The sequence below is a fragment of the Linepithema humile genome, chromosome 8, assembly GCF_040581485.1.
Source record: "Linepithema humile isolate Giens D197 chromosome 8, Lhum_UNIL_v1.0, whole genome shotgun sequence".
Taxonomy (NCBI): domain Eukaryota; kingdom Metazoa; phylum Arthropoda; class Insecta; order Hymenoptera; family Formicidae; genus Linepithema; species Linepithema humile.
Window position 1 is genome coordinate 11,490,377 of NC_090135.1, and position 22,449 is coordinate 11,512,825.

The window sequence follows — 22,449 nt, forward strand, 5'->3', positions numbered from 1 at the left end:
ATTCCTATCTCTTTTGAATTTATATTGGATTTTTTGAAGTCAGAATTAAAGTTTGGGATTAAAGATATTATTTCTTATAAATTTATACTCTGATTATGAACAGTTATCTGATAAAATATATTTTCGAATTTACTTGTTTCTAATTTAATTCTTAATAATTTCTTTTGTTTTAAATGTGTAGAAACCTTTAGTTGCAATCAAATTGCTTCAAAATAATAATTCTACATCTATAAATATGTAAATGTATTATTTATTTTTTTAATAACTTTAAATATGGCGGAGTTACTTCGCAGGCTTAAATTGTTCATTGTCCCGAAGTGCCTCGCCCTTATCCTTGCTTACACATCCCTAATCGAGGGCGTAGTTCCTGCGAACATTTTTGCGACTCACCCTTCGTCGAAGCCGACGCGATGCCAGGATCATTGCTCTTTGATCGGTTGGCTAGAAACGATAAGGAGTATATATTTATTTCCAGGTGAACCGAAGCGAATAGCGGAGACGTGATGCGGAAACGATGTTTGGATGTACGCGAAAATAACCAAGGCATTGCTTCGTACAGTTCCGATAGAAAGCCCATGTCAAGCGTGAAATTTTCATCCCCTTTTAAGAAGATATTTTAATAAAATAAAGAAAAATAAAATTTAGATAAAATTTGTAATGCAATACGTTGGTAAAGATTTGTAACATTTCTCAGCTCTACTCACAAACCAATGAAATTATTTTATTACTTTCAATTTCGAGATTTATAAGATTCTTGTTGTTTGTTGATGATCTTTTTTTTATGTTTAGATGTCAAAGTTACTACTGTCGTTGTGATTTTAATTTATCTTTCAACAATCGACATGTATGCATGTGACACAATTTGCCGCAGTTTTATCATTTTTTAGCATTCCGAAAAATAGAAATCCTGCCAAGAATTCTATCTCGAGTGTACAGGATTTTTCATTTCGGTTGTATGCATGGTTTTATATTCCGAAAAGGTAGTCGTGCTACCGTACATCTTTCTGATCTCCAATCGAGCCGTCGCTTAGCGGAGCGTGAAACACATTTGCCCGAATTGCGGTGCCTTAACCACGCGAGCTCTTACACACGATCTGGATCTGCTCTTTATTCCCCCTTTTTTCGTTTAAACAAAATATATTTTAATATGACTGTTTTAGAAAAAAAAATTATGTGCAAACGACATACCAATGTTCTTCTTAGTTTTCCTCAGACCACATCTGTCGTTGTTCACGCCAGAAAATAACGCCGGAGAGAAATTATCTGCAAAAGAAAAATTAAATTTTTAGATTTTTTATGACTTGGCAATATTTAAGTTATCAATGTGTTAATTTAGCTTAGTAAGTTAGCTAGGTAAGTTAGCTTGGAAAACAGATTAGTGGTCTTTAAATTAATACATCCACACATTCGTCGACAAGAATTTTCGTTCTATAAGATTTGTGTTGCAAATTGATAATTCAACAGTCCATATTTATTGCTGCATTCTATTGTGCATTTTTTGTACTTATATAAATTATTATGTGAATTTCCAGGTAGTTTATCGAGCATAGAAAATTTGCAAATTTACTCATCTAGCCGTAATGCTCGCACTAAATTATAATCTCGAAAGTAAAACAAATGACAAATTAAACGTCTTAAACGGCGATATTTGACACTAGACTGTTGTATAAGATGTGAATATACAAATCACCCGAAAGAAAGCTGTCTTAGAAACAATTTGCTATCGACAACGACGCCGCTATCGTCGTTGGGGAATTTTTATCCGCGTAAACGATTTGCGAGCTGCCGCGTCGCTGAGAGAAAGAGAGAGAGAGAGAGAGAGAGAGAGAGAGAGAGAGAGAGAAGGAAAGAGAGAAAGAGAAAAATACGCAGCGCTCGACTACGAGCGGAATTGAGCGCCGGATAATTGTTTCGAACAATCCCGGGCGACGCTTTTCGTCGGTTCCCATGGCAACGCGAGCCACCGCTCGCCTCTTCGTCGGCCAGCAATCGAAACTGTCCTCCACCGGTAGGAAGGGGTGCTACCCCCACTGTGTGTCCCCCATTCGATGAAGGCTGTGGTAGGGAAAGAGGCGTAGGCGGGGCGAAAGTCGCTCCGAAGAAGTTCTCGCACTCGCAGGATCCGCCTCTTCCGCTCGCCCGTGCAGACGTACGCGTAGCGTCGCGACGCTCCGGTTTGCCCGGAATCGTTTCGTTTTTATTATCGCACTTAAAACAGCCGCGACGTCGGCGGGGCGCATCGATCCGTATTAGCTGTTAATTCCAGCTGTTATTATCCCTGCCACGCGGCCGGCTTGATTTTTCAGTTTTCGTATCCTTCCGCCTCGACCCATTTCCGTGCTACTTTCTCGCAATTAACTTTTGCGAACGACACTGGTTCGCATTTTGGCAATTTTAAATTTCACTCGAAAGCAGAACTGAATTTACTTGTTTTATCTTCGTGTATGATGTGAAGCGGACAATTTTTCTTTTATATATTTTCTTTTATAGATTTTATATATTTCAATTCTCGTTTTATTTAATCCCTTCAAGTTTCGTCTGTTGCACGCAAGATGATTAGATTTTATGCACAACAAATATAATACTTATTTATTAAAATATAATAGAACACAGATTGGAAAGTAGTCACAATCAATATTGATTCTAAAGATATTTTTTTTAAAAGACAGAAGATTAAGAGCTCCGATCATATTGCATTTCTTCAGATTTATGTGTTTTTTGTTTGATGACTTTTTTGACGGCTATAAGCCTTGATAACTCGATTAACAACCGTATCCCTGGCGCTGGAAAATAAAGCAAATGGTGGAAGGTAATTAATTTGCGGGGACAAAATCGGTAACGAGTTTGGCGCATGCAACCAAGCCGTCTTCTCTCACGCGATATCTCGAGTATTTATGCAAAGGCAGCAGCGTGCGTATTTGCACAGGCAGTATACTCGAACGCAGCTCTCGCTATCGTCAATGATTAGTTATGTGCTATGCATCGTAATAATTAAATGAGGTGACCAATAACCATTGTCTCTGAGATTACATTTATATTTTGCAAACAAAGGTAAATATGTTTATTATAAGCTCGAAGAGATAAGTAGATTAGATTAGATCAAGCATGAAACTTAAAATATGTTACATGCATTATTAAAAAAATAAATTAAATAAATGCCGCTCTTTTAAAGAGACTGAGTTTAAAAAATAACTCAACAGAATGAGTTTTTTTTCATTCAATAATGAGATAAACAAACTATTTCTATCAGTTCCAAATTTATAATTGGATTAATTAATATTATGTAATAAAATAAAACTTGAATAATTAAAAAATATGTACAATTATTTGATGCAAAAATGATTCATTGATACAGTTTATTCTGCATTCATGCAATACGACTAATCCATTTATGGTTAACTCGAGAATCCTGGCCGTCGTTTGCACAACGAGCTTCATTAACAGTTCTAATTGGATAGCGCGATTCAAAATGATCGATGGACCAGCCTCGATTCTGGTCCTAGAGACAGTTCTGTGTGTTCCTTCTCGCGGATAATACAACCAAAGCGTTTTCTGCAAATGTGGCACTGTAAACCATTCGTTGTGTGATTTATGGGAATAGGTAGGGATGTAATTAGTGACGTTTGTTTTGCCGCAATATAATTTGCGATGAAATCGGCGCCAACAAGATAGAAGCAGCGTGGTATTCGCGAAATAAGAACGAGAGCTGTGCCTTTTCAGAGAAACCTAAACATGCATTCTGTCTCATGCGCATTGTCCGCACTTCAATGCTCGTTCTATTTTATTTCAGCGACTTACGTGTTATATGAAACAGAATGACTGCGCTGCAAGCATTGTGTATGACTCTGTTAAATAACATACGGGAGCATACAACAGACAACAAAATTCGTATAAAAAAAATAAAAAAAGAAAGTGAAAAAACGTTTTACGGTCGTTAAGCTGTCAATCTTCACGCAATCTTTATTTTTTAAATAAAGAAGAATGTTTATTTCTCTTTCTAATAAAAACTGATCACTTTTGCACTGTTAGTCTAGTTTATTATATGTGAAAGATTTCTGATTAACTTAAAAAATTGTAAGAAAGTTTTTTTTTCAGGTATTGCAGGATCTTAATCATTTCATCAACTTTTATGAATAAAACTCTAATTGAGGGTAATTGCATAAAAAAAATACGCTAACGAAACGTGAATAATTTTTGGAAATATATTAAACGATGAAACAATTTCTTTTATGTGTGTAACGAGTTTATGCAATAATATGTTTTCGCCACTTCTTGAAATATCGTATTTATCACTTCGTTTTACAACCGTGTTCGAAATGTTTGATGCGTGTAAATAATGGGAAATTCTAGGGTATATGAGGGCGTGCCTCTTTGTCATCAATGCACGCATTGGCGTGAAACGGAATAATTTTTCATCACTTCGTGTGCATCATGCGTGAAACGGAATGCACATTAAATAATATAGTATTATGGTATTATCGGTTTAGACTTTCATATGAACATTTAAATTCTTATGTATATGTTACAAAGAATCTTGAATTTCGGAATTTTAAAATTGGACTGAAAATTCTGACTGAATTTTGTTCCGTTGATCGAATTCTTTGATTCTAGAATTCAATGCACACAAGCTTCAATATTAATTGTAAATATTCTTAAAACCTCGGAGTTTTAAGCTCTAACATCATTGAATCCTTAATGAACGGATACCATCATGTTATAATCTTAGTCTCAGTCCAATAATTTCAATTTGGAAATTTAATCTGTTTGTGATATTCTAAATCTTAATTTTTTTTTTATAAATGAATGAATCTCAGGATTGCAGCGTCCTAAAACTTCCGTCGATTGCGATAGAAGACATTCGGCAATGTAAACAGTAATCGTAACTGATTAACTCGGCGGAGTGAAACTTCAGCTTCATGAATCGAAGAAGCATCAAACGACCGGACGATGATTATCGAGCAACTGAAATTGCAGGCTTCGCTGTAATTCACGGACACCGTGACTAATGGTTGTAATTAATACCACGCAATACAACCGGATCGTGCCGTACCTTGGTAATAGGCTTGCAGATACGTGCGCGGTATACCTAAAGTGCCTGCGTAAGGTGTCATTGATACACTCGATATTAAGATCGTCCCGAGTATAATATTGATATACAATCCCCTCGCGTCAAATATAAATCGATATTACGGCGTGCAGAAGCGGTAAGCAGTCCAAGAAATTAATGTAAAAAAACATCCGCACTACCTCTTTGGATTTTCCGAGGATCGGAAAAAAAGTTAAATTAAATTTCCGAGAGATAAAATCGTGCGAAACATATTATTAATGTTGATTTAAATAATTTGTGGAGATAAAAGAGAGATCAAACTGAAAGAATATAAGATCTTGAGAAAGTCAGTTAACACGTTTTGCAATCTTGTTATTTAACTGTAATTCGAGTGGAAAGTAAAAAACGATCAAATTAATATAACAAGACGTCGCGTATAGAGCATATGTGGAGATTTCGGTCGATGAGTTTCGCGTGCGCACGAAACCGGGCGTATTAATTCACCGCGGAAAGACAAGATGAACCTCTATCATAGCGTTCTGGATATTCCATTTCCACATTGCGGTGCCGCGGTGATATAAATGCTAATTCGTGACGGGCATTTCCGATCGACGCTGGAGGATTCCGCACCTAATTTTCCTCCTGCCAAGAGATTTGCCGCGGCCCGAGACAAACTGATCCGCGTTTGCAAGAGACACAAGGAATATATTCCACCTTTTGCGCGAACTTTGGCATGCGCGTCACTTTAATTGCATCCCGTCATTGTGAACGATCCTGTTGTGATTTTCTAAGCAGAGTGCCTGATTTAATTTCAATTGTGTTTCCATTGCTTAGACGGAACAAAAACTACATTCAATACAGTGTCCATTCAATGTGACACGGTAATATCGTTAAATGTTTGGAATCATTTTGTCTTTTATAAATTAATTATAAAGAATTACGTTTATACAGTTTTTGATATATTAACATATTTAATTGTGATACAATTAATTATTAACGCATGTTTTACGTCATTTTATTTGTTGCACTTAAGAAACATTGTTTTATACTAATTTCGCCTGATTGAAAATAACGAATTGGTTAGATTTTGACTTGAATGTCCCTTGGGAGGATGGAATCATTATCTGGTGCGCGAACATCGTGAAAAACTGCATCGGTTCTATCAGAAACGACAGAGGGCTGACGCGAGAACATCGCTTTGTCAGCGCGAGATCCCGGGAGGATTCGCGGACCGATTGGTGTCACCGAACATCCCTGGTCTTCCTGAAGATGAAAGGAGAAGAGGAGTGCGATGGACAAAAGAGAGAATCTAGTTCCGCTTGGTTGATACATCGATAAACGCGTTTGTTGTTAATCAAAATTTCCGACGTTCCCTGACTTTACACGTTAAGATTTGTAAAGTAAAATACGCTAAAATAGAAATTTTATTAATTTCCTAATAATATTAACAAATAACCGTGCATTAATTATCTTATTTCACGTGGCAATAGAATCAAAGAACTTTCTCAGAAGAGGAAAAATTTGTGGAATCTATTTCTGTCCTCCAAAATACGCTAGTCGCACTCTTCTAGTTACTGAAAACATAACACTGATATAAAAGAACTACTAAATAGACCCTAAGTAGGGTCTCGTGAACAATAAGTTCGCACCCGCAGCACGCGCAGGGGTCCTGTCGGATCGGAACACGTCAGCTAACCCAGCGAATCCCCTTTCGCGGTCCTTTGGGACCTGTCCCGACCAGTCAAGTCGAAAGATCGATGGAAACGATAAGGAGACTGTTTTTGATCAGTCGCCACATCGCGTTACGAGACGAGTCCACGATGATCGAACTTTAATTAAACAATATTTATGAATTTCGCTATCGCGATAATCAACGCGTTTTTTCGGCGTAGTTAAAGCGTCGCTGGACAACTAGTTTAGCAGAGATTCGATTTTGCACATTCAAGAAGAAAATCCACGTTAATTTTCCATAGACTCGTTTGGCTCATCGTCGCAATTCTCTTTGAAGGCATCCATTCTCCGCAGACTCTCGTCCTCCCCTTTCCATTATTACTCGAGTCAGGATCGCGCGCCTCCATTCGAGTGAGACGTAAACACCTGAGAACGAAGCCGGCACCTAACAAGACGCAAAAATAAATTGAGAGACGCGAGATTAATGAAACGCCCGCCGGCGGCGGCGAGCACGAAAGGGCGGAGTGTAAAAAAGGGCCCGCAGAAGAAGCGGATGAAGAAAAGAGAGGAGGAAGATCGGCGGACCAATGACCAGACAGAGAGAGAGAGAGAAAGAGAAAGAGAGAGAGAGAAAAAGAGAGAGACCAATGCGAATCTCTACTAATGCGAGCTTCGTCGCTACAGAACAGTTGTTCGATCTAATTTATTTAGTGTTAATCAATTTAATCAGGCAGCTTCAGAAATAAAGAATCATTTCTGTAAATGTTGGCCCATTAATCTCTAACTTACTCGTGCATCTGAGTCTCGTGGGATACATTTATATATTTATCTCATATAAGAATGATAAAAGAGTGAAATATGTAACTTCTTATACAAGCATCCTCGATAGGAAGAATTAAGCGCGTATTGCAGGCACCTAATAAACCTATTAAAATTTTTAATTTATATTTTTGAAAGTTTAATACTTTTTTGCGCACAAAATAAATAAGAGTCAATCACGGATGGCATAAAAATATGCACTAAAATATTATGAAAGTATCATTTTTGACTGTTTGTGAGAAAAACATAATTTTGAGGAAATGTGGAATAAGAATTTTTTAATTCTTAAGACTTTCCGCAATTTTTAATGGTTTTGTGATTCGCGAAACTCCCGCGAATCTCTATGCGTAACATCTGCGTTTGTGTGCTAATCATTGGGGACGCGAACTAATGAACTTACGAGCAAGCATGAAAAAGCCTAGAACCGTCTACAAATAAATATTTCACTCGAAACATCGTCGTCCGCCTTCGGCCGCCTCGCCGAAGTCCATGAACCTTAAGGTTTTAGCAGATCTCTAAGACGAGAGGGGGTACTTCGAAACCTCTTAACGAGGAAACTTTTGTCGAAACGAGCCACTTGGAAATTTTCGGGGGTAGCTTTAAATATTTGAAACCGTGTTCTCTTTAGCTCCCCCCCTCTGTCCTCTTTTCCCTTTGTACTCTTCTCCGGTATGGCCGTTCTAATTTAACGCTAGGTAACGCGTGGGAGTGTCGAGCTTACCTTTGTAACACGTACTTTAACTATCGATAGATCGTTTCGCGATTCGACAAGAAACAAAAACGCCGATTCTCTATCCGCTTGATTAACAGTGCGTTGCACGGCGAGATTTTTTATTGTTAGAAGCTTCTTTTAAAATATTGATATTTGTATTGAATCTATTTCGCAAATAATTAGATCACTAAATAACAACGGTAAATTATAAACAGTAAACAACAATAACGGTAAATAGTTGTACAGTTTTCTTCAAAAATTTTGTCAACAAATATAATTTAAAGTTCTTTACTTTTTTATTTAAGCAAATTTAATAGACGACGATAAATAAATGGTATACAATTACTTTTTACTGCGCAAAAATCAATTCTTAGGATAACGGCACAATATAAGCGTTAGTAATACTAGTCGACGACAAAATATCGCTTAACGTAGACACGGCACTTATCGTCATCAGCATTAATTCATTGAACAGAGCGCGTTACAGCGGTACACATGCGGCGAGCAGTATTCGAAATTCCATTTCGCGCTTAGTCAGGTGGAAGCTATAACGTGTCCGACAATAATGAAAATTTTCAAATTTCACGCTCGATTATCCGACGCTGCCATTTGGCGCGTCTAGAATCGTAGTAAGTATCTCCACGCGATCTGTTCAGCATCCCAACTCGACCAGCTGCTCGTTGCGAAGCTTTTAAACTTGTTGAAGAAATGAGGGACTCTAATGTCAGCAATTATTGTGATTTCATACTTTTCGTTCGAGAAGCAAAAAAGTAATAGTGCGCGAGTCTGTTAACCGATATTTAAACACATAAATATTTTAATTGAAGAAATTTCTATCAATTTTTTTTTCTCAATGTACAATAAAGAGAAGTGGTTTACACGTATGTTCGCACAACAAATAAATTTAGCGTGTCGTTGCAACAACAGAACCTTGTCGTATTTTGTCACAGCAATGCAAAGAGAAAGATATATGTATAAGAATAAGAAAGACTCGAGATAAAAGTGCGAAATCGTGCGAGAGACACAGGCGACTGCCCTCACACCCGGCATTCCGCATGCATCGTTTCCCATCGCATTAACCACAACCTCCCTCAATCCGCGCTTTATTTATTACCTGCGTTGCGTTCCTTCGTCCTTTCGCTCTTCCACGCAGAATCAGCGTTGTAAATCACGAACCAGTCTCTGAGGTGTCGCGCGCAGCTCGTCTCGTTAAAAAATCATCACCGAATTAAATCGACTCTCGCCCTTCCGCCGTGTAAACAACCCCCTCACGTTCCGTATATAGATTTTCATGCAACATACCCTCCGTCCCCCGCCGCTCCCCTTTTCCGTTCTCTTTCGGGACGGGAAAATCGACTTCGGCCGCGTCGGCTCGACCCTCGATAATAGATGGCACCCATGGGTACCGCAAATGAACCACGAAATGCTGCCAGTGTCCAGGACCATCCTGTCATTGGTCCTTGCCGGGACCGGCGGCCATCTGTCCACCCTGATCGCTGCGATCCTGCGCAAAAGATAACAGATCTCAAATCGGGGAATTCGGCGACGTCAAACGTGCTCGGTTAGAGTTTCTCTACCGCGTTGAGAAACAAATCTATCAAATATAACTATCGATAGTTAAATGGTGTCAATATTACGTGCTCTATCCGATTACAGAAATTTATTTGCAAAACTTGCTCTCGGCGTTTAAGGAAAGCATCGTAGTTTTCGGATTGCACTTTTATCAACTTTGTCACTTGACTGAATGCAGATGGCTGAAAAATGTGTAAATGAATTCTAGCGCTACAAGAAAGCAAGAATGTGTTTAAAAGTCAATTATTAAATATAAAGTAAAATTAAGAGGAGCGCAAAGAGCCAGAATGCAAGATCTTCGTGCGAAAGATTACGAAAACTGAAATATAGATATATTAATTGTATCCTTCTTCTCAAGGCGGAAATTTTATAGAATATTTCGCAGCGCAAGAAATTAAATATTTTAAGCCGAGCGCGAGACTCGCAGCACTTACGGGTTAAATACATATATCACTAAACATATCGTTATGGCGTAAGTGGCGTAAGCGCGGCTCGTTGTTCCATCGCGGCGGCTTAAAATTCCGTAGAAAAGAGCACAAATCATCGAGGCGGCTCTCCCGGGAAATATCGAACGCGGCCATAAATTGCAGATCAAAACGTGTCAAACGGTCCGGTCGCGAAATTAAAAGTGACGGGCATTGCGCGGCCGCCCGCACCCGGCATCCCGTATTGGCATAGCGCGAAAACCGCCGAGCCGCTATAATTGTGAGTTACGGTGATCACGCCGGCGTTTATTTATTCGCCGTTGCGCCCGTTATTTATGATGAAAATGCATCAGCGAACACTCTGTACCGCCGGCCAGCCGATGTATATTACGTGTATCGATGACGCATCGATATTTCATCGAAAAGTCCCAAAACGTGTGTCGGCCAACCCCCCCACAAATCCACTCCCTTCAAATCTGTCACCAAGAAAATTAGAAGCAATGTGCCGCACCTTTCACGAACGCTCGATTTTGCCAGTATTAGATTCAGATATTTCGACACCGTCGTCACGCTACGATTTATTACTGTCACTAGGAATGATCAACGCCTACGCTAAGTATAGCTGAATGTATAGTTTATTATTATTTATTAGGATAAGCTGCCAAAAAAATCAAACCGGTCAGAATTTTCGGAGGAGCGTTTTATTTTTGGTCAACTGTGTGTGCACTCCGCAATTTAAAATGCAATTTTATTTATCATGAAAAATTTCCTGTTATTCGAAACATTTTACCTTATATTTGCAAGCATAATAATAATACCGGTAATAATATTTAGCATTGTTGTACATTCTTCGAGAGCATTTCGTGAATCTTATCAGCGAATTTCGGTCCTGAAACCAAGTCCTTGAGCTGAGACGTGGAGCTGCGAAGTGCAAGAGGGTAGAAAGTGCCGACGATAGGGGTAAACGACAGGGGATAGAAAGCATTACAGGCGCATAGGTGCCACCAGGGTGCCGTTACTTAGCCGCGCACAGCGCCGGAAAATTGTTTACCGGATTGTTTAAACGAAATTTACTAAAGCTTACTGATTTTATATCACGCCGACGCAACCCCTGGGAGTCGCACGGGATTATACATTAACGAAGTTAGCCATGCGCAGGGGGAGTGAAAAGGTGCGGGGGGGTGATGTCGAGCTCGTTGAAAATTAGCCGCGCGCTATAATCGTCCCAAAATAAACGCTCTATTTCACGCTTCGTATAAATGAATTGAAAAAAAAAAAGAAATAAAAGCGTGACTATTGAGAAATTTATGGTTTACAGACTCGTAAATTTATAACCGCCGGGGTTATAAATTTGTGAGTACTTCACATAAATTCATGAGAATTCGCGTTTAATCTCAGGATTTCTCTTCCACAGATCCTTAAATTTTAATGCCGTATTTTTTATGTATTAATCATTCGCCTGACGCATTTTGCACATCGATGCAAAAATATATAAAATCAATACATTGTTCGATTTATAATTACAGAATTATGTTATGCTGATTTAACATTTATAATATTGAGATCTATGCTTCGAACGTTTCCCTTTTTTATTATTGTGCAAGTTTTATGCTTTGTTTCTAGATATTTTGTGTTTTATGTATTGTATTTAAGTAGTATTCAACGCGAAATCGGGAGAAAACTGCGGAATATTTATGAAGTAAAACTCATATGCTGCGATGCCGGCGAATCGCTACAGAAAACGAACCGTACCGATCGACCGACCCATCTGGCCAAAGTGGCGATCGTAATGTCCTGCCGGTTATCACCTATAATTTGGGGTAATATATTACTTGGTAATTCGTTGCTCATTGGCGCAAGATGCAATTACGAGCGTAAACGGGCAGCGGGCCGCGTCCGCCATATGTCTCGCCGGATCCTCGGGATCGGCAATTTCTGATTGCGATCTCGCGATGCCTAAATCATTTAAGGTCGTTGCGTCACGCCCTAAATAACTTAATCGAGCAGGTGAGCGATATCCTCCGAAGGACTGTGCTCGATTTCGGAACCGAGCTGGCAGTTCATTGCTCGAAAGACCCGCTTTATACTGATAGATCTTTAATTAAGGCCTTTACTAATTAAGGCTTTTACTAATTAAGGCCCTCTCTTCTCTAATGTCAAACGATCGCATAAACTTTTATTCCGGATCCTTATTCTACGGAAATTTGTGTGTGATAGAAATGTTAGTTAATTCATGTGATGTGCATTAATTAATTAATATTTTTATCACACACATAAATTTCTATAATTTCCTATTTTTATTTTTTATTTATATATTGTATTTTGCTACTTTTCTCAGCACTAAATACGCGGCGATTACAAAGAATATGTTATTCTCGATCTGCTTCATTTACGTTTCGATATTATCGTCGATATAATCATTGCATCGATTACTCATTAAACAAGCAGGAAAGAACTATATTTTACTCGTGAAACGCATTACAGCACAAAGCTAAATCCGTGAATAGCGGAGTTCCTTTGAATGTTTGCTGTCAACATCCTTAAGACGGTCCGTCCGCGCATTTCCCAAGAAACTCTAGAGAGCAGGCAATTAGCTCCGGGGTTAAATACCTGCCCCTGCACGACTCTGCCTCGCGCCGAGACAGATTAGACTCGTAATAAAGTGCTGGGGGTATAGTCACGGAGGAAACGGTGCACGAGGGAGTCACTAAGGCGCCGCTCTCGTTGGAAGCCGCTCTGAAACAGATTTAAACTCGTTTCCTCAGCGCCGTCGCATGCGCCGCGAAACTTTCTCGCGTTTTAATTAGCCGACCGCGCAGTCATACCGCGATGCCGTCCCAAGATTTCAACCTGTAACAGTCTCAATTCTAGCTTCAGCTAAATTTCACGGTTCAACTATTGCTCGATCTTCTCATTATTCTGATAATTATGCTTGTAGTTATCAATATTTGATAAGAAGATTTTAAAAAGGTTGAAACAAATTCTAATTTGAATGAAAAGTTTGAATTCAAAGCAAAACCATTAGAGCTTTTTGCTCAGACAATTTGAATACGAATAATGGTAGATTTACTTGATGCATTTGCAATGCCTAAAAATTCGACTATTTGAATAATTCAGACATCAATAAAAAATTAGAATAAATATAATATTGGTTTGATCATTGAAAAATTCCAAGTATTAATAAAAAATATCTTCATATTTATTACAATTTTTTAAATATAATTATACCATATACTTTGCGTAATTATACGAATATTTATAGAAAATATATGCAGGAACCCCTGAAAAAGTTTTGTGATTGCAGATATTGACTTTAATTACTTCTGATAAAACAATAATATACAGTAATATCGTAAAAAAGTTTTTAGGCCTTTACAGAATTTTTTTGTGAAAAAATTTGTTCAGAGTTTCTAATTTTATCAACATATGCTATTTTCTGTTTCTAGGAAGTAACGCGTCGAATCTTTTCACATGTATCCGCATATAAAACTCTTATGCCCATTTCCACCAATGTAGATTAACTTTAATCTCGGTTCAACTTACTCTTCATCTTTTTCTAGTTCTAAGAATTAGAAAAAGGTGCAGAGTAAGTTGAACCGAGATTAAAGTTAATCTACGTTGGCGGAATCGGGCATTAGAGATATTTTTCCATCAAAAAATATAACATCGGAAAGGCTCGAAAAGAATTACACAAATACTATGTTCTTTCAAAGAATCTTGCACGTAAAAAGATTGAACACCAAAGTTAGATAGTTAAATAATTCATTTATTAACGCAATAATAATCCGATTTTACAGCGTTTGGAGAATCTTTGCTTTTCTTTCGAAAATTCCACTTCGCCGGTCTGAGGAAAAGGAAACTCGTTCAGTCAGCAGGGCCGAGGTAATTCGTAAGGAGAAATTACTTAACTCTCGGATGATACATAAATTAAGTCGGAATCGTAAAGGGGCCTGTACCACAGTCGCAGCCAGTTAGCGTGAGGGTGCCCCAGAGGGTAGTATACCCCCCTCTGCTGCTTCCGTTGGCTCTTTCTGTCTCCTCCTTGCCCCCACCCGGTTGTGCTCCTTCTATTTCGCTCAACCCTTTACGCTACTGTCTAATAGAATTACCCTCCAAGCTAAAGTTAGCCGGATTGAAATTGCCGTCACATTTTTATCAAATCTCGTTAATTAAACCATCAATTTAGCAGTGGATTATATTTGCAATTATTTTCCTCGGATAATTAAATTGAAAAACCGAAAAGAAAATTAATTAATCCCACTTTTCATACTTGCTTTAATATTTTGATTTCAACGATAGCTTAATTTATCAATCGAGATTTGATGGTTTTTTTGAAAGAACAGCTGTTCTTTCTGGTTGGCACTGCAATTGATAGATTGATGATGATTGCTGAATAATTATTGTTGGAGGAAGATACAATTTTAGAGAGTGTTGAAAATTTTCGAAGACGCAAATAACTCGCGAATTCAAAGCGTAGCGTTCCAACGCTCCTTATTTATACCCGTCTAAAATCTCATTTCGACTAAAATATTTGCCTTATACCCGGTGGTACGTGCATTCGCGGTATGATTTTTCATTAAAGTGTCTTCCGCGGCTGAGATATGGCCGGCACATTGAATGTAGCTGGTCCCAGGAGTGACAGAGAGCGCGCTTATATAAAGGACCTCTCGCACGAGTGGAAAGGAGAACATAGGAGAACAAGCGTTAGGCGAAACGTATGCGCGCGTTTTGCGGAATATTGCGGCGGTGATGTACGTCCGGCGCGATACTCCCACGAGTACGATAAAGATGCCGTCGTGCGAAGTTATGTGCGAGGAGAAATGGTAGGGTCCGCGGAGTTCGCTTCTTCGATTCGGCATTGCTGCTGGTCAATATGTAAACGAGATTGAAGTTAAATGAAACTTATTTAAATCCAAATATGATTCGATCGATCCGAAAATGCCAAAGTTAAAAGTTGGAAGCATTGAGGATGTGATAACTTTATATTAATTAAAATCTGTAGATATTGTTACAATATTATAAATTTATATGTACAAGTTTTAATGTTTTTATTAAAGAAAATATTTGTAATTAATCTTCTTTAAAATTAATTGCAAAAGACAAATGTTGAATTGCGGATGTCAGAATCAGTTGCATAGTGCAATGATCATGCATTTCTATATAAATAACTTTTAAACCGGTCAGTGAATTCAAATAAAATTCTGCACAAATATTTGTTAGAGCTTTGTTAGCGTGTATGAAAAATTACATTTAACTGGCCATGTTTCTTCTTTGTCATATTGTCAAAAAGCGTTGTAATACACAATTTCCCATACGAATCTACGTAAAAATTAAATAATTTTCAAATGAGTAAATTGTGGTCAGGTTTTGCAGAGATATTTGGAATAAAAAATAAAATTTATGAAATTTTTACGGTTTTACAGTGTTTGAACTCTTGTGATCCTTAATGACACATTTAATTGTAATTTAATAGGAAGTATAAAGTCGAAAATATTAATACTTTGATGAGACTCGAGGTAAAGTCAACTGAGCGAAACACATATGTCACGTCGATGTAATTCACAAGGACGAAGACGATTTGCACGATGCCTCTGTGCGCCCTTCTTCTCATTACCATCGTTATTGGCGTCGGTGGTTACCAACGCACCGCGGCGCGACGTCCAATTTCCAATTTTCTCCGGCGGAGCCGAAAAATTAGCTTATCGCGCGCGATAATCCCGGTACCCCCGGGACAACGTGAGCGTGCGCCCGCGGATTATATACCGGAGAACATATTTCGTAATCCGCACAGAGAAATACACGCCTCCCTCGTCGGTCCCCTGTGCTCTCGGCCAACCCCATCCGAGGACGGTTTCCGTATCGAGAGCGACGAATTATTATTACGAAGATACTCATGTATCTCAATGACACATCGCTTCACACGGGACTTAAGCTTTAATAGAGTCGCACTTTTTCTTTCTCCGCGCCCTTTTGCAGGTCTTACGGGATCTTAGCGGGGTGATATCGGGGCGGCAATATTACGGCTTTTAGGGGTCGAGCAAAGCCAGGGGGTGCGATGCGAGATAAGTGACACGTGGACACGACGGTCCAGGAATCGTTGTCTAATGTTTGAACGCAAAATTGGACTTAGACTCTTTTACATGATATTTTTTATGTTGGGATAGTAAAGATTAGATGGACACAATTTCAGAAAAAGAGAACTTGTTCTTATCACGTATCTAATGCTAAATATGCTCTTATTTGTCTGAGAGAAAAAAATCATAAATTTAAGATTCGAACAGCTTTTATAATTCCAGCAATATTTTTATATATTTTTCTTAACATTTTACTAATTGCATATGTTGTTCTATTGCGAGAACTGTTATATTGAAACGATATTTACAAGATAGAGTTAGATTATCAAATGGTTGCGAAAAGAATATGTGTATATCTTTTGATAATCTATTTAATTCTGAAGAGAAATCAAGTTGTCGAAATAACGTGGTCTCCACGACATCGGCTAGCAATGTGTTAAGAATAATTGAGTAGCTGAAATCTCTCGTTTATATCGACGCATTAATTCTTGCGGAAGGTGTCGATGGCTCACAACTGTGATCTTCCAATCGTGTCTCGTTGACGCAAAAAGAGTTAAGCGGATATCGATTATGTGCTAACGAGATTCTCGTCGGTTCCGCCGGATCGTCCTGATCAAACACATTAGCCTCAACTTCCGGTGGAACGGCGGCTGCCAGAGTGGTCTCCATTGTCGGTGAACTCGATGACCTATTGTCGCCTTGCGCTTTTCGCGACGTCGCTCGTTTGTCGAGGAAATGGGAAAGTCGAGTGGCTCTCACGACCCTCCATTGTGTCGAGTGGCTTGCCATGAAATAGGCACAATGATCACGGATATTTCCAGCGAGAAGAATCGTCCATTGATGATACAGCAATGATGAGTTTCATCTATTAACTTGTTTGTGTAATATTCTATACTATATTTCCATTTTTTATCTCCATTTACGTAATATTGATGTGAAAGAAGTCGTAGAACTTTCAAATTTATTAGATAATTATTCTGCTTTGTGAATAATAAAATATATAAATATATATAGATACTTTTTTTCCATTTTAATTTTATAAAATATAAAATTTTATTAATATACAAATATCTTTTCAAAGTTTAATTGCTTAGTTTACGATTTTTAATAATGCTGGAAATAATTTTGCGAAGAAAAAAAATTTTCGAATTTTGACTGACGTTATACAGGATTTTTGCAGTTTAACGAGAAACACTATATATGGATCGTGTGCCATGCTTGCAAACCGTTAAGTCTCCCGGATCTTTCAAAGCGGCTCCGATGCCACTGATAAAAATTGATGAAGCCGCTAAATTGGCGGCCGGGCTCGACGCGATCGATCTTGAAAATTCCGAGTGGTTCTCACGCGTAGCCACGCCGCCACCCTGGAAGTCCATTGATTCGCGTATCATCGTAATTTCACGGCGCGTTACCTACGCGAAATAACTCGGGGGACCGCACCACACTGGCGTTTCTGCCTTCGGCTTTAAACAAGCCACGAAATTGGTTTACTTTTCGGCGCGCGACCCCTCGCCGCCTCTCGGTGTCGTTCGAATCACGCCACCCTCGCGCGAGGCGGCTAAAAAAGCAGCCGGCTTAATTTCCTACACCTCCCTCAAGACCTTATCTCCTCCTTCGCCCTCCGTTGCACCCTCCATCCCTGCCTCCTTCACAGTCCCGTTTGGCTTCCGTCCGGGAATTAGCCTTTTAAATTGGCTCACCTATAGCACCGACGACATCGAGCCGGTCGCGGTTTTTTCGAAACAGATGGAAAGACTTTCCTTTCAGCGCAAAATCGCTTTAAGTAGTCAAAGGAGGTAATTAACGGACGCGGAAATCATTAGGAGGTGTCGTTAACTCCTTAACGGGTAAAACAACCAACAATTATTGTCGAAATAGAGTGTCGTCATAAATATTCTAATTAAAAGTAAATATATTAATTAGGAATTTTTGGTGTCACTGATGATTGCGTGGCCAAAATAATGAAAAGCTATCGTCGCATCCATAATGTACGTTCATTTCGCATGATTACTTTCTATAAAATTAAAACAAAATTTATCAACTTATCAATAATTTCGGAAACAGAAACGGCACTTTCAAGTTGTTAAACGGAATATGTATCCTTGCAGCGTTTCGATTATTACAATACAGTAAAAATACTGATTCAAATCGACGAAGCCGCTAAATTGAGGGTGAGCAGAGTGCTTCGCAAGTCACGAACGATTTTCCTGGATTTACTTTTCGCTGTCTTCTTTTTTCCGTTGCCGAAGTTCGTATGAGATCGCAGAAATAACATCCCCGTGGACGTCTTTGACCACGAAGGGTGGTTCCAATGGCGATACTGTGAGGAGTCAGGCAATTTGCTAACCTGGCGAAAATATGTTTGGGATTCGTGGTCCCCTTTTCGATGGGTGGAATCCGTTTTACGATTATCGTAAAACAGCAGAAGAACGGATTATTTTCCACCACATCGACCAGTTTCCTTTTCAACATTTTTCAGAAAAAAGGTTCGAAGCAATTTAAATATCTTTATTTTGCGAAATTATCGATTAATCATAGATTTGTGACTTTCCGCCATTTCATCTGTATCGATTATCGCTATGTAAGAATGAAAAAAAACTGTATAATTTTGAATCAAACAATTATAAAAATTTTAATCATGTAGTATAATTTTCATGACAGCACCAATCACACAAGCAAAACAAGTAAGAAATTTATAAATCTTTAGAATAAAAATGTTTCTTTATATTGTAAATATTTATTAAACAGATATATTTTGTAGAAAGAAAAATGTTATTAACGTTATATATTTTATACAAAAATGTTTTTCACGTATAAGACATTTTTTACATTTTATACACATATGATAAATAGTAAGAATTGATCAAATATGATCGTTAACTGTAGTCGATAAAATAAGATACGGTTTATAGTCTTGCGAAGTACTTTGCATTTCTATATATGGTCCATCTAAATCGACATTCTATCTCATTGTGAGCCAGTTTAGTTTAGGAAACGTTTCGGACGTGCGCCGCACGCGCAACAACATCTTTAACGCGTAACCGCTCGTGCATATGGCATCAGGGCATCGTACGCGATAACAGCGAAGGATCCCCGGCCTTGTATCCCCCGACTGTGTTATGGGACCCGTGGGACTTCGGCCGCGGGCTACGCAACTAGCTCGACCCTACGACCGTGGTTGCGTGGACATACGCATTACAGACTCTTCGGGGTTGAGTCCGCGCGGTAACTCTCGCTATCCAATTGAGTGACTCAATAAAAGAGTGAGTTATTGTCTAAAGAGTTGTTTTTCGAGAAATAAAACAAATTTTTACAAGGAGCTAATATATTTGAAGTGATCTTGTTATTAAATTCGTTTCTCGCGAATTCCGTCGGGAGCAAAATTAATTCAGGTAGCTCAAAACTTAATGTAAATGATAGTGAGAGAGGGCGCAAAAGAAAGAGAGAAAGAGGATTAAAAAATATTTTTCTAAAAATATTTTAGAAAAACATTTTTTAGAACAAGAAATATATTACTGCGAAAATTAATCAAGATCCGACTATTACAAAAATGGCCAGACTCCTAGAGTCCAAAATGTGTCAAGATTTTAAAGTTTATAGAGTGTTGCTCTTACGCTGTTAAAAACTCGTCCAAGAAGAATTGATAGAGCAGAAGAATCACCGATGAAAAAGGAGACGCGATTATCGTTAAGTCCCGACACGCCCCGGGCATGCCGACCAGGAGAATTCAACTTGTGGAAATCCCAACAGATTGCTACGGGGGTTTGTCGAGCTGCGGCGGCGGCGGCGGCGGGTCCCTTTTCATGGTGGTTTCCTCATAAATAAAAATAACCATCGCACCCCCGAGGGATACGTATACGCGATATCGCTTTCGTGTCTCCCCGACGCGGAAAATCAGTAAGAATCGGCTGTTCTCTCCATTTTCATAGGTACGCCTCGATAGATTTACTTCCGATACCATTTATTCCCGGTATCGACATATATTTTATCTTTAATATTATAAATTATAATTTATAGATGTAGTTTATACTAGCAATTGTAGTTAGAAAGTTTCTCATTTTTACCTGTTTGTATCTTTATAAAATGTAACTTGATTTTGCATTATGTATTATGCAAAATATATTAGGTATATAAACTGATATCTCAAAATTCTTTTAAAGTTAAAAATATAAATTTATTCAATGTAATCTGATTTTCACTAATCGATAAGTCGTAAATCGATTTTTAAAACTGATTTTATATAACTTGATAAATAAACTGCAGAAAAAAGAGTTAGATCAATTCATAAAACAATATATTCTATGCAATATTTCTTCGCGGTATTTGAAAACGTAAAATCTCACGAACATCAAAATTCTCACGTTCGAGAATCGCACTACTCACGGCAATGATAATGATTAACATTAAATAATTTTCACGCACGCATGTATAATCGACGTGTATAGTAGTAACGCAAATAGAGCGGATCGTGTTATGCGAATCGAGGAATCTCTCCTTCAAAAAAGTCTCGCCTCGTTACCGGCTTCCAACTCCAAGAGGAGAGTCCGCCAAGGCATCAATTACGAGCACGCGAACCTTCGGACAATCGTGCGCGAGAACTCTCGTCAAGTCGCGAATATTTGAAGACTTGACATAAAAAAAATTTGCAAGTGGCAGGAATAAAAAGGACTAGAGAAAGCTAAGGGAGTTAAAAAGCAGATGTGCAAGAGATGTCTAGAAGAAACCTAAAAGAAATCTGAGAAACCTGACAAAAATTCTGAGAAGCTCGAACGAGTGTGTACACACGTATATACGAACTTGCGCCTGAGATTATTGTATTTAGATTAGACACAACAGTGTTCACTTTTCATTCCGTGGCCCTTAAGCCCGAATTAGCGTCGATATCACGAAGGTAGCGTTTCACGCCAGGACCGACGCGCAAAAGGCAAGGCTTAACACCTCCCCCGTTCCAAGTACCCGCTAAGCTCGTTGGGGTGATTTGCTAAGCCCGCTAACAAATAGAACGATAGATGGCAACGTTCCAACCCCTGGCCATCCTTGTGCCTTGCGCTCCCCGCTTCGGCTCGGTCGAATTACACGCGGATCACAGCTTCTTGAGCTCCGATTCGACGCACTTCCCTGCGCTATTACCGAGATAAATTGCAGTCGCCGTCTCGATAAGTCAAATCCGCCGCATAGACAGCTGCTAATTTAAACATTTCTTTGTTTCTTTTCCACCGATACTTCTGACGCAAAGATAACTTTATTTTAGACACTGACCTTATATGTAAATTTTCATTTTTACTTCAATGTTCATCTGTAATATTTGTTAATATTAAAAATAAGTTGGGCAATTTAAAATATATGTTCTTTAACATAAGGTCTTTGACATTAAAATAAATATTTTAAGGAAAGGAACAAAATTGGATTTATGAAACGAAGGTGGCATATAATATCAGTCAGAGAAGATGTAAAAGGTCAACGGAAGAAAGAAGACGCGCGAAAAAGAAAATTTACTTTGCTATAGGGTGGAATTCCTTAAGGTATACAGAGAAAAATTACAAAATTTATTTATGTGTAAAAAGATATACCAAGAATGCAATGATACATGCGAGTGAACATTGCATAACAATAACAGGTGAAATGCTGACAGTAAGAAAGCTTGAAAAAATATACAGGATAAAAGAAAAAGCATTAGATATATAAAACATCTAAAGAAAACAGAATATTGATGAAGCGAGGAGAGGCGAATGAGAAAGGAGAGGGAAAAGCCGACAATTGGGGCGGTTGAGAAGAAAAAAAAAATATAACAGCGTATTACATAAAAAATCAAGGAGCAACCGACGAACGGCGTCGGTCGCAGAGCGCGTCGAGGAAGGGAAGAACGGTCGAATTTCCACCCTTGCGACAATCGAGCTCGTATATTCCGATTAGAGGATGGCATTCACTTATAAGCCATATCATAACACTTGTCCGCGACGCGTTACGATCCCTCGGCAGGCTGCGCTCGAGGGATGCCACAGGGAGGGGGGAAAGCCGGCAAGGGGTGGTGGCTGGGTTTTCCTCTGCCGGGCTGCCTCTGGGGGACAGATTTACGGCCACCTTGGGTACTGATTCACCGGTCGTCGCTACCGCCGCCGCCGCCGCCGC

The 22,449-nt window shown here is 38.8% G+C and overlaps 1 protein-coding gene across 6 annotated transcripts in view; it reads right to left on the bottom strand.

Annotated features, from left to right (window-relative positions):
• Positions 1–22,449, bottom strand: part of Myo10A (Myosin 10A) — a 149,990-nt gene that overhangs the window by 47,129 nt on the left and 80,412 nt on the right. For 3 of the 6 annotated variants that reach the window (XM_067360509.1, XM_067360511.1, XM_067360507.1), the window contains 2 exons: positions 9,364–9,753; positions 1,189–1,263 (listed from right to left, as the gene is read on the bottom strand). The gene's annotated coding sequence lies outside the window, so the exon portion shown is untranslated. The remainder of the gene's footprint in view (positions 1–1,188; positions 1,264–9,363; positions 9,754–22,449) is intronic. The other 3 variants (XM_012369637.2, XM_067360506.1, XM_067360508.1) reach the window with 3 other exon arrangements.